The sequence below is a fragment of the Micromys minutus genome (assembly GCF_963924665.1).
Source record: "Micromys minutus genome assembly, chromosome: 1".
In the NCBI taxonomy this organism is placed as follows: Eukaryota; Metazoa; Chordata; class Mammalia; order Rodentia; family Muridae; genus Micromys; species Micromys minutus.
The window spans coordinates 100,423,377-100,438,537 of NC_137969.1; the positions used below are offsets into that span (position 1 = coordinate 100,423,377).

The 15,161-nt window shown below is 47.0% G+C and overlaps 1 pseudogene across 1 annotated transcript in view; it reads right to left on the bottom strand.

Moving 5' to 3' along the window:
* Positions 1 to 279: 279 nt before the first annotated feature.
* The window catches only part of LOC308436572, a 55,828-nt pseudogene continuing 40,946 nt past the window's right edge, over positions 280 to 15,161 (bottom strand). The window contains exon 3 of the transcript in view: positions 280 to 659. The product of the transcript in view is annotated as an uncharacterized misc_RNA (transcript). The remainder of the gene's footprint in view (positions 660 to 15,161) is intronic.

The window sequence follows — 15,161 nt, forward strand, 5'->3', positions numbered from 1 at the left end:
GTGCTAGGTGTCCCTGAAGGAATGAAGCTAGTTCCCAACCCTGTTGTGCTTTTGTGAGGCCTAAACCTGGTCATTTCCCAGCATCTCTAAATTTGCATAGTGCTCATAGTTCTGGCTCACAGGACAGGAAGGAGTGCTGCGTGTGAAGTATTTGCCGTTTTCTTCAAATGCTGGGTTCTTTGCATACAGCATCTTTTGGGGGAGGGGACCACAAAGCTACTTTTCATACTTTGGGGTGTGCCCCGCAGGAAACACTGGGAAGGGGTAACCCCCTCACCCTTAGGAGTGGCCCAGAGGGAGAGCAGCTCCAGAGGGGAAGGAAGCACAAAGGGAACCCACTGCAGACTCAGGGCAAAGGGGATGCCATCGGTGCGGAACCTGTGAGCACTACAGGAGGAAACTGGAGCACGGTGGGACTGGATCCAGGCACACAGGTGTTGGGCAAGAGGGTTGGACACAAAGCCACAAAGCTACCTGGGTTTCTCCTCCTTCTTGTTTGCCTTTTTCTGCTTCTGCTGCACAATTCCCAAGTTCTCTGCTTGTGGGGGTGGGGGGCAGAGGGCAGTAGAAAGCCAATCATCTCGGCTCTTTCCCTTAACTGAGTCACTCTGTTCCTTCATGTTCTTCCGGCGGGCAAGCTCTCGCTGGTTACCACATGGCTCATGGCGTCAGCAGAGGCTCCAGCCTGCCTCCGTTGAGTCCCCTCGATCGGGCTGACCTGCATAACGGATTCTCTTCAGAGCCCTGAAAGGTAGGCATTGCTATTTCCTCAGATCCTACAAATACAGAGTCCAAAGGAAATAGCGTCTTCCTGGTTCTATCACTAGAGAGAGCTTCATACAAACACGCTCCTACTTCTAGGCCACGCACGGTCCTAGACCACTGTCTTTCTTGGTGACTTAGCTGACCTGACTCTGACAACTCAGGACAATGAGTGATGCAGCCTGCGGTGGAGAGGGAGCCATGAGGTGACTTTTTAGAGCAGGTCTGATCATGGATTGGCTGGAGGGATACTCCAAGAAACAGCTCAGAGAAGGTTCCAGATCTGTCTGTCCTCAAAGACTTGGTCCTCATTGTAGTGATGTGAGAGGTGGTGGGACCTTTAGGAGCCAAAGGCCTAGTGAGAAATCCTTTGACCCTCGGAAGGGATTCTGGGGGTCTGAGCGACACCTGACTTCCAGTTGGTAATGCTCTCTGTATTGGCTGCCCAGAGGTCTTCCCCAAAGCCAGGTACGTGGAGATGTATGAGTGAAGACTCTGCTCTTTAACAGCTCAAACCCTAGCATGCAAGTGAGTGTGTGTGTGTGTGTGTGTGTGTGTGTGTGTGTGTGAGAGAGAGAGAGAGAGAGACAGGGAGAGAGGGAGAGAGATACTTACACATATAGGGAGAGGGGAGGAGAGAAAGATATACAAATACATACAATGCACACATACATCATATACATAAACATATACACACATATACATACACACACATGTACATCATACACATACATATACAAACATACACATATACATCATATGCATATATACACATACATACACACATACATATAGGGAGAGAGGGAGAACGAGATACACATTTAGGGAGAAAGGCGGGAGGGGAGGGTAGAGGGGGGAGTTTGGTTCGAACATGGATGTAGAACTGGGGTCAGAAGGGTCCCTGGTGGCTGCTGAGGAGGCACGTTGGCCTAATACCAATAAAAGTGCTTGAACGTTTATGCCAGGATCCTGGTGTGTGTCCTGGGGGTGGGAAAAGAAGACACCTTTGAGAGACAGAGAGTGGAGAAGGAGAGACTAAAGTATCTTCTGCTCACAAGGAACAAAAATTCCCCAAATGGCTCAAGAGTGAAGGGCAGCTCATGAATCGAGGGTGTGAGAGACAATTGTCTGGGCCTGGGATCATGTCTGTACCTACCTCACGTCTGCATCCCCGGCTGGCATTTCTTCCCCTTTCAGAACACACGCTCCTCTGGCCCTCTAGAATTTTCACTTTTACGGCGCCGCTGCTTGGACCTTAAAGCTACAGGGCTTTAATTCTAATAGCAGTCTGAGGAGAAGAGCTCTCAAAGCTGCAAGACCAAGGGAAAAAGTGGTGTTGCTGGTGGCTGACAACCTGACAGAAAGACACTTGCCATGCAGTAGTCATGTGAATCAAGAGCTGTCCCAGAAAGGGTGTGACCAGCCCAGGTCTAAAATAAGGAGTTGACAGAATGTGGGGGTTGACCACAGGGCCGAGATGTTTGTGCAAACATGAGTCTGTGAAGGTTTTGGGGGTGAGATCTGCATTACATTGTTAGACTCTGAGGAAAGAAGGTTGCCTTCTGCATTCAGGGTGTGTTTAGCCAATCAGATGAACATCTGACTGACTGAAATGAAAGGGCCAAACCCTAAGCAAGAAGGAAATCCACTAGCCAAAGATGGGGTTGAGCCACAGCAGGAGCTTATATGGGGGTCTCAGCTCAGTGCCTTCAATTTCAGGGTTGCCATCCTCCACGGTTGTGTGGGCTGATTTCTTCAGATACACCTCTGGAGGCTGAAGAGATATCTCAGCTCGGCCATCGGTCCGAAGAGTGCTGACTCAGCTTTCCTGCTAGGACTTCCTTTTATGGTGAGCCCTAACCCATCTCCTACCAGGGTAAATCTTGCCCTGCTGGAAGGTCAAGGTCAGAATGGGTGGCTAGATCACTGGCTCCTCCGTGAACTCCTGCAGCTGTGTATATTTACGTTTAAAGTGCATGTCACATGGTTCTGTTGGGGCAACTTACCCACATGATGTGTGTTCTGAGAGGTCAGGAAGGAAGGAGGGTAGGAGTCAGGGCGATTTGTCCCTCTCAGGGCGCTTCCACTTATGTCTCAGGGCCCAGGTATAACATGTGGCTTCCCCTGGTTTGAAGAAAGCCTTGCAAAGTGACAACTCACTTCACCAGGCTCTGTAGTACAATATACAGGGAAGAAACCCAGGGACGCAAATCTTCCCTTTGATGGGAAAGTTGGAATATTTTTTAGAATTACTTATTTTATGTATATGTGTATGCACATGTGTGTGTGTGTGTGTGCACATGTGTCTGTATGAGTATATGCATATGTGTCTGTGTGACAGTGCACTTGTCTGTCTGAGTGTTCATGTGTCTGTGTGAGTGTATGCATATGTGTCTGTGTGAGTGTGCACATGTGTCTATGAATAGATGCATGTTTGTGTCAGTGGGTGCACATGTCTATGTGTGTATGCAGGGGCCTGGAGAGGGTGTCAGGTGCCCCCTCCTACCTCTCTGTGTATTCCTTAGAGGCAGAGTCTTTCCCCATCCCAGGCTCCCTCCTTCTCAGACTGGAAGTCAGCAAGCCCTACCAATCCTCTCGTCTCCACGCTCCTCAGAGCTGGGCTCATACGTGTGCATGTGTCTGGCTTCTTACATGCTGGGCTTCGGATGAGGCCACAGTAAGCCTTTTTAACCACTGAGCCATCTTGTCCACCCCAAGCCTTTTGCCTTTTTATTCTTAAAAGCTATGACATTAATTGTTAAGAAGCACTTTAAAAAAAAAAGGCAATAAAACTCATAAACAATCAAAACATGTACTTCAAAGTGAGTCTCCTGAACTCTTCTGTTCAGAGATCTTATAAGCTATTGATCAAATTCAGGAATGTAATTTTATATATTAAAAATTTTAGTCATTTCATTGTAAATAAAGTCCTATTACGTATTCTACATTCTGCTTTAAGGTAAGAATAGCAGTTTCTGATATTTTATACAAATAGATATAACTTTGCTTCTTAAAGTAGGATGGTTCTTGTATTAGTTACCTATTTCTGTGTAACAAATTGCCACGTTTGATGGCTATTTGTTATCTCACAATTTCTGTGGGTCAAGGATGTGTACATGTACTAGTCGCGGTCCCCATCTTTGGTTCTCTCGGCTGACTGTAATGAGTGAGGGTGTCTGTAAGTTTGAGTCCTCTCTGAAAGCCTGACAGGGCAGATCTCCTTCCCGGGTTAGTGGTGCCCAGAGGGCTTGAGTCCCTCAGTGGCTTTTGGGCAGATGAATTAGCCTCAGTTCTTTTTCATGTCGTCCTTCGTAATATGGCGGCTTGCTTTTCCAAAGCCGGCAAAGCAGATAGAAGCTAGAGCTCTTTGTCAAATTGCACAGGTAGCATCCTCTTGAATTGAGACATCCCATTAGTCAGAAACAAGTATTGGGTCCTGCCCACTTTCCAAGTAATGATTTGAAAGGTAGGGGTAAACCCTAGGGATCAGGGACATGGGGACCACTGTCTGCCACGGTGTTTGTCCCCTCATTTGCTAATGAACAGTCAGGCTTTTGACCGTTTTCACATCACTGTAAACAATGTCATCATCCCACCAACTGTACCTTCACGAACTGACTCAAGATGTTCTTGGAAAAATACCTGAAAGCTAAGTTTCTCATTCTAAGGCAAAATGATTGATGTTGACTAAGCACTATATCAAAGGTGTACCAGAAGTACAAGCTCAACAGCACTGTGAATGGGAACACACACACACACACACACACACACACACACACACACACGAATGCTGAGCATTTAATCATCTGTTCAATAGTTTTTTTGGTGTGGTATGTAATGGCTGGTGTCTGTGTCTTAGTATGTATGCAATTGTGTCTTAGTTCAATTGAATTTTTTTTGTGTGTTATCAGCTACTTGTCTGATGCTTTGATTAGCAAGCATAAAAATCTATTTAAACCAAAATAGGTATTAAAATGAAAACTCTTGGTTCTCCAAAGAGAAGATAGCAACTTCCTGAACCAATAGTTGCTTTTCGTCATGGGATGAAAAGCAACATTTATCCCAGCGTCTAGAAGTCACCCTCATTTATTGTCTACACTCTGTGGACCCAAGAGAACTCATTCCTCTATGAATTCCTTCTTCTGCTCTGTTTTCTGTTCTGTATTGACTGGCCCTTCCCCTTACTCAGAGTAAAGAGACTCAGAGCTTCCTTTCTGATTCTAATATAAGATGTTTCTAATCACAACATCAGATGCAAAGGACAAATGTCACATGCAATCTCTTTCCTACTCCCTTCTTTTAGATGTACTGACAATTTAAAAAGTGTTATGAATCTCTTAGGTTTGTCTTAGTCAGGGTTTCTATTCCTGCACAAACATCATGACTAAGAAGCAAGTTTGGGAGCAAAGGGTTTATTCAGTTTACACTTCCACACTGCTGTTCATCACCAAAGGAAGTCAGGACTGGAACTCAAGCAGGTCAGGAAGCAGGAGCTGATGCAGAGACCATGGAGGGATGTTACTTACTGGCTTGCTTCCCCTGGCTTGCTCAGCCTGCTTTCTTATAGAACCCAGGTCTATCAGCCCAGGGATGACACCACCCACAATGGTCTGGTCCCTCCCCGATTGATCACTAGTTGAAAAAATGCCATACAGCTGGATCTCATGGAGGCATTTCCTCAACTGAGGCTTCTTTTTCTGTGATAACTCCAGCTTGTGTCAAGTTAACACACAAAACCAGCCAGTACAAGGCTGTTTTTTCGGGGTTTTTTTGTTTTTGTTTTTTAACATTTTACTTGCATGTCATGATGATGCTGAGATGAAGGGAGATGGCGGGGATTAAGATGCTGGTGCTACTGCTGATGGAGGTGATGGCAACAGAGGTGGTGGCAGTCACAGTTAGTGAGCAGCTGCTGAGTGGCTGCATTCTTTTAATAGTGTGGCATGCTTTCCCATGCTACAAGAGGTTTATTGTTTATCACTACCGAGCCTCTGAAGATCCTGAGCAAAGCCCTGTTAAAAATCAAATTATAATCTGATTTATATTACCCAAATCATAAAACTTGTTCCTGGATGCTCTCAGGGCATCGACCCCTACTCTTGCCGAGGACTCAGCTTCAATTTCCAGTTCCACGAGATCTGGCGCCCTCTTCTGTTCTTTGTAAGTACTGCACACACACGGAGCACATACGTTTCTGCAAATACGCACATAAAATAAATAAAATCTTTTAAAAATTAACTATTTATTTCCCCCCATTACTTTTATTGTGACATTGAGATAGACACCCAAGTAGCCACTTCTAAGTGCCATCCTTTCTCCATCCACACGGGTTTCACAAAGACTTAGTTTCTTCACCTCCAACCTCTGGCCATGTGGCTTTCAATAAGAAGCCGAGATGATATTTCTGGGCTCATGTTCTGACTTTCAGAGTGCAGATGTCAGGGTTTAGAGTCTGGGATGCCAGGAGATGCGAGAGGTGTTACATGTGCAAATCATTCAGGTGTCTTCAGTTGCTGCTTCCCAAGAATAGTTTTTCTGTGTCCTGGAAGCACAGCATAAACCCTCCCATTCTGTAGCACGTTGCAGAACAGGGGAGCTTAAATATCCATTGAAAGAATGGGTAAGTAATGTGAGTGCCCCTCCTGTGTTTCTTTCTTGGACAGTTTTCTAACTACTTTTGGACATTATTTTACTCAATTTAATTTTAATTGCTTTGTCAAGATCTTCTTCCAAGGGCTAATGAGGTTAGGTCTTTGTTTGTTTGTTGGCATTGCAGCAAATTAATGGGGCAATTTAAGGCGAATTGGCCACCAGGAATATGGTCATTTTCTCTGTACATCTTTCCTAAGCACCGGGAAGCCACACGGAGTCATGGGTGTCTGCTATTTCTCTTTACCTTTAGAAACAAGCTTCACCTCAGCTGTTAGGAGCTCTTGGCTTTGGAACCCAGCAGATCCTGTCCTGAATCCACTCAAGGTGGGTGTGACCTTGAGAAACTGCCTTGTCACTCTGAGTCCTGGTCTCTGGTGTGCCCATGTGCCTGTGTGCTGCACAGCCTCCCTGATTATGATCCTACAGGGAATGCTTTTCCGGGGCTGCCTGGCATGGTAGAATTGCACAGCAGTGCCTTGCCTTCGGGTTACTTCCTGATGTTACAGACATACACACTTTATAACTGTGGGCAGTGTACTACTGCCTGACTCTCAGCTCTCTACCTTCATTCCATGGTGGCCAGGAGACTACAGCAGGTGCTACATACCTGTGCTGGGTCCCCAGGTTAAGACCGTCTAGGATGCTTGAAGGCTGGAGGTGGAGGTGTGGAGAAGGATGCTGTCCTGCCTAAGATGGGAAGGAGGCAGGGTGACAGCAGGACCTCTCAGGTAAAGGGAGATGTTCTTAGAAAGTGGCAGAGGGAGGCAGCAACATGGAAGAGATGAGAGCCCTAGATATGATAAATATTTGGAAGGGAAATCCCTGCCCTACCTCCACCGACTCCACTCCTCTCTCTCCTACAAGCAGGGAGATCTGAGACTGTCCACATCCCTAATCTCAAAGGCCTTTGAGCCTCATGGCAGGGCAGCAGGCCTGGCCTCTCAGGAGCTGCTGCCTGCTCCTCATTCAACTATATCCCTTGCAGGGCCACACTCTTAGATCTCCTATGGGCCACATCCCATGGATCAATGATGTCCCTGCCTCCCGTTCCAAGTGCAGGTGTTGAGAGTAGAACTGCTCCCTCCATGTTGTGCCTGGTGTAGTCCCAGGGAGCCCTCCCTGGGGGAGCTGAGAAAGGCTGCAGGGTGTGTGGAAAGAGGCCAGATCCTGGCTCCCTGCCCTGCCTTTGCTCCCTGATGGCTTCTCCAACCGATTTAGCTTTTCCATGATGACAGGGGGCTTCCTCAGGCCAGAAGGTCTGGGTGACCTTTTTTGAAACAGGGCCAGTTTCTAGTTCTGCACACTTAACTGCTTGTTACCACCACTCCTCGAGAAGACGTTGTCTCACTATGCACTCCCCAAGTGACATGGCATAGTCAGAAAGTGTCCCTGCAGGAAAGAGTGGACACACTCTAATGGGATGGTTTACAGAGTATAGGAGAGGGGCTTTTTGCAAAAGCACCAGTGAGCTTGTGGGTACCATGAAAGCCAGTTCTGAGCTGCCGCTGGGCATTGGTCCTCCAAGGCTGACAGGGGAGGGTCCAGAGCAAGTCCAGGCAGAGAGAGGTTGGTAGAGTATGCCTGAAAGCAGCAGAGAGGCTCTGAAGGTTATTGTCACCACAGAGAAACCACACTCCAGGGTCCACAGAGCACCGGTGCATATGGCCCTGAACCCAGCTCTGTTCGATGTACCTTTCAGTAACTTTTTCATCCTCCTCACAACTCTCTGAGGCAGATAACAACATCAGTCGCATCTCTATCCCACCAGAGATGTCAGGTATTTGATTGTCTTGGATACCATGCTGCTGGTACCTAGCCACAGATTGCCTCATACCAAATGACATTAATCAGGGGAGTTCACCACTATCGTCTTTCTTTTCTTTTCCATGACAGTTTCTCTATGTAGCCCTGGCTTTCCTGGAACTCTCTATAGAGCAGGCTGGCCTGGAACTTGGAGAAACACCTGCCTCTGCCTCCTGAGTGCTGGGATTAAAGGACTGGACCACCATGAATTGCTCACTGCCGTTGTCTTAGTTGGCCTTTCCACTGCTCTGATAAAAAAATTATATATATATATATATAAAAAAAAAAAAAAAAAAAAAAAAAAAAAGCTGTGGAGACAAGGGTTTTTACTTCATCTTACTATTCTATATTATATGGGGAAGCAGCCAGGAACTTGAGGCAGGAACCTGGAGGTAGGAATTGAAGCAGAGGCCCTGGGGAATTGCTGCTTACTGCCTTGCTTGCCCATTGCTTGCTTTGAACATCCTGGCTGGGGGAAGCACAGTGAGCTGGGGCCCTTCACAGCACCATTGGCTAAGAAAATGCACCGTGGACTTGCCTACAGGTGCATCTGCTGGAAACAACTTCTTAGTTGAAGTTCCTTCTTCCTCTACGACCCTGGCTTGTATCTAATTGACTAAAACTCTAACCAGTACAACTGTGTTAATGGTCTAAACAATTAACAGTTAAATATCTACTGACTGGTTTGTTGGCAAGCATTACTCTGTGTTCGCTCATCCTGAGCTTACTGTTTCTCTTGATGACTTGGAGTGGCATCGCATTGAGGCTTTATGTGGTTTAACATGGAACAGCCTCATCATGTGTGTCTCGGGGCGTGTCCCATGTCTCAGGGCATGTCCCAACTCTTAAAGCAGCTCCAAGGTGCAACCGAACTTTTCTTGACCACACTGGGAACTACTGCTTTCGTATCAGCTCGGGATGTAAACCTCCTGGCCAGGGCTCCCACCCAGGCTGGACTTTAGCATCCCCTGGAGTTATTTCTGATTCCACTTGAGCCTGGGACTCTCTAGGGGAAACTCATTTGAATCTTAGGAGTGGGGTAGGTGTTCAGTTGTGGTTAGAGGTGCTTTCAGCCTCTGGGAGTTTCACTTTGGCTGGAGAGACCTAGTTGGCTCTTTGACGGTGAATGCTAAAACCCAGAGTTTCTTGAGGGAAGGGGAGTGGTCTGGGAAAGGTCGGAGGACTCCCTTTGCAGATCAGAAAGGAAGTCCACAAACATTTCACAGACAGGAAGCCCAAGGCAGGAGCCTGTCTGACGGCTGCCTGAGATAGGGCCGGCCACATGGTAGGGCTCTGTAAATATTAGCTTAAGAGAGAGGGAATGGGCATGTGCCCTCTAAAAGGCTTAACTTGTGACTCAGTATTTTTTTGTATTCTGTATGTATCCTTTTCTTGTGTAACAAAATAACAAGAAAAGTGGGTGGTTCACAGGACAGAAATCCACAGTTCTGGAGGCTGGAAGTCCTAAACAAAATATGTGGAGATCAGATCTTTCTTCCCTGTGGCCCTCCCCAGGTTTCAGTTGCCATGGCATTCCTAGGCTCATGGGTAGTGAGTGTTCTTTTTCTGTTTCTGGTCATGTTTCTGTGAGTCCAGTAATTCCTGCTTATCAGGGCTCTCAGTGATCAGTCTGTCCCAGACGATCTCATCTTCATCGTCTGCCAAGACTTTGGAACGGTTTGGACACAGTTGAACACATCTCTTTAAAACGTCATATGCTAGTAGCCTGCCCTTGGGATAGTGATGCTGAGAGGCATTGAGGCCTATGTAGAAGGTGTCTAGGTCAAAGCCAGTATTACCCTGAGAAGTGATCGATGCTGGCTTTGTGGAGTGGGTTCTCACAGGCGGCAGTTAGTATGTGTCTGATCTCTTCCACACTTGGCTGTTTCTCCTCCTCCCCCTTTCCTGCCATGTTATAATGAAGTGAGAGGAGCCTTGACTGGGGAATACCAATACAATGGTCTTAGGATTCTGAGCCAAATAAACTTCTTTTCTTGGGGGGGGGGGGAGGGAATAACATTTGAAATGTAAATACAGAGAATATCCGATAAAATAATTAAAAAAAATTATCCAAGCTAACGTATTTTGTTTATAGAAAGACAAAATGAACCAAAACGAGCTTCTTCACAGATGAATCAGTTACTGATGTTGACTTGAGTGTCTTTTGATTGACACAAGTCATATGACCTTGTTAACTAGAGAACTTCGAAACCTGATACCTCCCTTTATACCTCTGTTGGGTATGTGATGCATGCTGTGTCCTAGATCTTGCAGGTCAGTTGGAAATGAGCAAAGACACTGAATACTGGTACCCTGGCTCCAAGGAGCTCACAGCCTCCAGAATAGCATCCCCTTAAATAGGTAAGAAGGCACTGAAGAAAGAAGTGATGGAGAGGGCTGTTGGGAATGGCCTAGGCCAGAGGTTCTCAACCTTCCTAATGCCGTGACCCCCCAATATCGTTCCTCATGTTGTGATGACTCCCAACCATAGAATGATTTCCACTGCCATTTCATAGCTGTAATTTTGCTACTGTTGTGGATCTTAATGTAGACATCTGTGTTTTCCGGTGGTCTTAAGCAACCCTAGTCCACAGGTTGAAAACCATTGCTCAAGTCTATTCTGCTTCTTGAGTGAAAAGACCTCAGCAAATCTATGTTCATTTATATCCAAGTGTGCCAGCTCCTGTTTCCTAGGCATCTGGAGGGTGGTTCCTTGCTTCGGTGTAGGAAAATAAGAGACTGCCAAATGCATACCAAACTTATCCTTCTGATTAGATCTTTGCAACAACTTTCTCAGAATCTGAACCTTGGGCACTGGTGCCTTAAAAACTCTTACCCTGAACCCTGATTCTGACTCATGACTTGCCACTGGAAAAGGACAAACTCCGCCAGGCTGGTTCTACAGTGACCCAGGTCTCAGCAGCCCAAACTTCTGCCGGTTAGAGGAATGCCTTAACCCAGAGAGTTGGAGTCACCCGTGGCCCCTGGGGATTAGTCCATGCTTAAGATCTGGAAGGGGTTCTTAAGTTCTGTTTCCCAGCAGGGTCCCAGGGGCAGAGAGTTTCTGTGGCTCTCTGACTGTGGCACAGCTGAGCTGGGCATGTCCCCACTCTCTTCCTTTCCCTGAGCACAGCCCACTGCATTTCAGAACTGCTGGCAAGAGCGGAGGAAGTGACTGGCACCAAGATTGATTTAATCCTGGGCCAGGGACATGGCTGACCTCCAGGCTTGCTCTTCATAGATCTCCGCGGTACTGGTTTGCAACCAGCCAGCCAGCCAGCTTTGCCTTGCTTGCCCCTATGACCTCCTGTCTCAGACCTTTACGAACTTCTCCAAGCACTGGGAAAAGGATCTAGACTTAATTTAACTTTTGTGGTCCTCTTCTGATTTGATTCACCATTCATTAAAGGCAGTCCATGACGTGTGTGTGTGTGTGTGTGTGTGTGTGTGTGTGTGTGTGAGAGAGAGAGAGAGAGAGAGAGAGAGAGAGAGAGAGGAGAGAGAGAGAGAGAGAGATCCTGACTGATTATCACCAGAGAAGACAAAAATACAGATACTAAAATAAAACAAAAAAAATATTCCAATAAATGTAGTCAAGTAAAAAAAGAAAGCGCTGAGATGTTGTGCTTAAGGAATGTATAACTAGAAATATTGAAAGGGGGGAAGAAAAATGAAATAAGGTAGATGCTTTCATCCTTTGGATGACACAGCATCACTAGGCAACCAGTGAAGAGGGCCTGATACTACAATGGTCACATGGGAAGATGCTCAAGACCCGCCTCTGTGGAGAGCTGCCACTCGAAGGTCTGGAGCAGGTTTGGCATAAGGACAGAGGTTTATGTCATTTGCTGCCACAGGAAGAATACATTTGAGAGGGATCACAGGATGGGTTAGTGAAGGGGGACAAATTAAGGAATTCTCTTAGAAATTGTGGGTTCTACTTTGGAATCCTAAGACGGGAATAAGGAAGCAGGCTCTGCAATGGGTGTTGCCACAGAGCTAGAAAGTCTGGTGAAGGGCATTCATGCTGTCCCTAAAAAAGCATCTATGATTCACATCACCAAAGGAAGGGGGAGCTTGGTAATTTATGTGTCCACAAAATGGCTTTGTCTCTGACTCGCTTGAAACACAGATGCAGTGCTGTTGGGCTCAGTTCAGATGCTGCACGCATGGAGCTGTCTTTAGGCTCTGGTGGGAACATCATGTCCTGCTTGCTGATGAGGCTGGCATCCTCTTTCTTGTCGTTAGTAGAGAGTGGAATTTTATTTCATATTTTGGGAAAACTATACATGTTCGTACATATAAATGCACACACATGTATGAGCGTAATAATAAATACTCATGTTGGCCTTTAATATATGTTTTTTCCTGATATAAAATAATAAATAATAAATAATAAATACTAATAAAAATTTTAAAAGCCTAAATATAGTAGGACACTCTAGAAATTGGGGTTTTGCATCTCTTGATTCATACCTTCTGGTGTTTGAACTTGGAAAATCTTGTTAGGATGAGCTGGAACTGGTCATGACCCTCAGGAAGGCTCTGTTAGTAAGGGAAAGAGTCGGAGTTCAGAGGAAGAACTACATCCGTGTAGCTTGGAAACAACCACTTTGGTTTGCGGTCCCTTAGTAAAGAAGAGCTGAGTATTCAAATGCGCTCCCTGAGAGGCCAGCTGGTGCCTCGTGGGGAATATTGAGATGCCAGCAGCAGGGGAGGGTGGGTTAGAGCTCTGACCAAATAGAGTGTGTATACAGACACCAGACATCCCCAGGGTTGTACAAGACTGGTATTCAGCAGTGACCCCATGTGGCCATACCAGAAGCAGCCATACTTCAGCTACTTCACAGGCTATGTGGCTAATGGGACCCCAAGATCTCTGAATAAAGACCACACAAAACCACACTCAGAACCTCAGCAGTACTTGTGGGGTGGACACAAAATTAATTCAAACAGGCTGTGCAAAGAGGAGGCACCAATACAGACACTGGGAATGTTTCATCCTCTCCTTCCTTCCTCCCATGATTCTGTGACTTGGCTGCTAATGCTTCCCCTACCCCTCATCCCGGACAGATGAGGAAGTAGAAGACAGGCCCATACTCAGCTGTCAGGAAAGACCAGCCAGCTCAGAAGCTCTGTTGCTCTTTGTAAGGTTACCTTGTAACACAAGAAACAAGAGGACCCAGAACCTCAAGCCCCAGAATCATGAAGAAAGTCCCCAGCCAGTTTGACTCTTCAGAATAATCAATTCTCTACCCCCAGCATGCCAAAAGTCTCTGCCCCTGACAGGTGGAGGCAAGTTCTGGAAAAGGTTCCAAACCTAGGGCTGGAAGACCTTGAAGCAGCAGTGGGAGGGGCCAGGCAGACTCAGGTGTCTTTTAGAAAAGTCCCCAAGAGCTGCATTCATAGGATATGGGAGCACAGGCTTGGCATGGGATAAAGGCTTGCCACGTGGAAGTGATGGCAAGGACTTGTTCAAGGGCAGACTAGTTCCAGGGTTGTATAGGACCCCAGAGTACATCTCTTTAACTGGTACCTTTCTGCTGCCAGAGGATGTCAGAAGGGGGCCTGGTGCCTGTTAGTGTGGGTCTTAGCATAATCATTACTCAAGGACCAGGAGCCTCTGAAAACAGTGCACTTTGTCAGAACAACCTGTGCCTACCACCTCCCCTGACAGCTAAGTGACTGGACAGCATCCTCCCCGTGAGCACCAGAGCAGAGTGAGATGGATCCCTTCATTGGCTGTCACTGGACTGAGTCCCTGGGTGTGGGGAGCGAAGGGTTACAGACCCGTGAGTGGCCTGTGGGTCTGACTCAGATCTTTTCTGGACTTGTTCCTCAGCTCTTCCATCCTACTGCACACACTGGATCAGAGAAAAAGCTACGGGGACCACAGGAGCCAGAGGGGTACAAATGGTGGCTCCTGCTGGCAGGAGAAAGATGGCATACCTTTCTTTTGAGGTGGGTTCTCGCTGTGTTAAAGAAGCTGGCTCCTGAGTCCTGAAGGAAAGCCATTTTCTTGCCTCAGACTCTCAATAGTCAGCACACCCAGATGGAAAAAGATGGAAATAAATTCTTTTAAATACTAGCTGCCAGTCCTTTCATGGCGGGGCACCACTGGAACAGCGGTGACCACTTTCTCAGTGTGTCAAAGACACAAGAATCCCAGTGGGAAATTGTGTCCCTTGTTGTCTCGTTGTTACCAAATATCCACTCTCTGCTAACCCTGCCTTCTGGGCTCATGGATAAACAGTTCTAGTAACCAGATGGTGGCTGTCACCAGCACATGGTCCACTGTCATTGAGAGCACTGGAAAAGGAGTCTTTCTGCTAGTGACCTCACGGGAAAGGTCAACATAGCTATGTTCCAAGAATCCAGAGTCTGAAGGAGCTAAGTGTGTACAACGAAACCCAGCCCATGATGGGGAGCACTAATGGTGAGGAGAATCAGTCAATGATGGGAACACCGATGAGGAAAGCCAAGCCAGTGATGGGGAGCACTGATGGTAAGGAGAACCAGTCAATGATAGGGAGCACTGATGATGAGGAGAACCAGCCCATGGTAAGGAGAGCCAGCCAGTGATGGGGAGCACCTATGGTAAGGAGAGCCAGTCAGTGATAGGGAGCACTGATGATGAGGAGAACCAGCCCATGGTAAGGAGAGCCAGCCAGTGATGGGGAGCACCTATGGTAAGGAGAGCCAGTCAGTGATAGGGAGCACTGATGATGAGGAGAACCAGCCCATTGTAAGGAGAGCCAGCCAGTGATGGGGTGCACCTATGGTAAAGCCAGCCAGTGATGGGGAGCACCTATGGTAAAGCCAGTCAGTGATGGGGAGCACTATGGTAAGGAGAGCCAGCCAATGAGGAGCACACCGACAGTGAGCAGAGCCAATATCTGAGCAACACAAGTAGGAACCAGTGCTCACCTGCCTTGGAGAGTTAA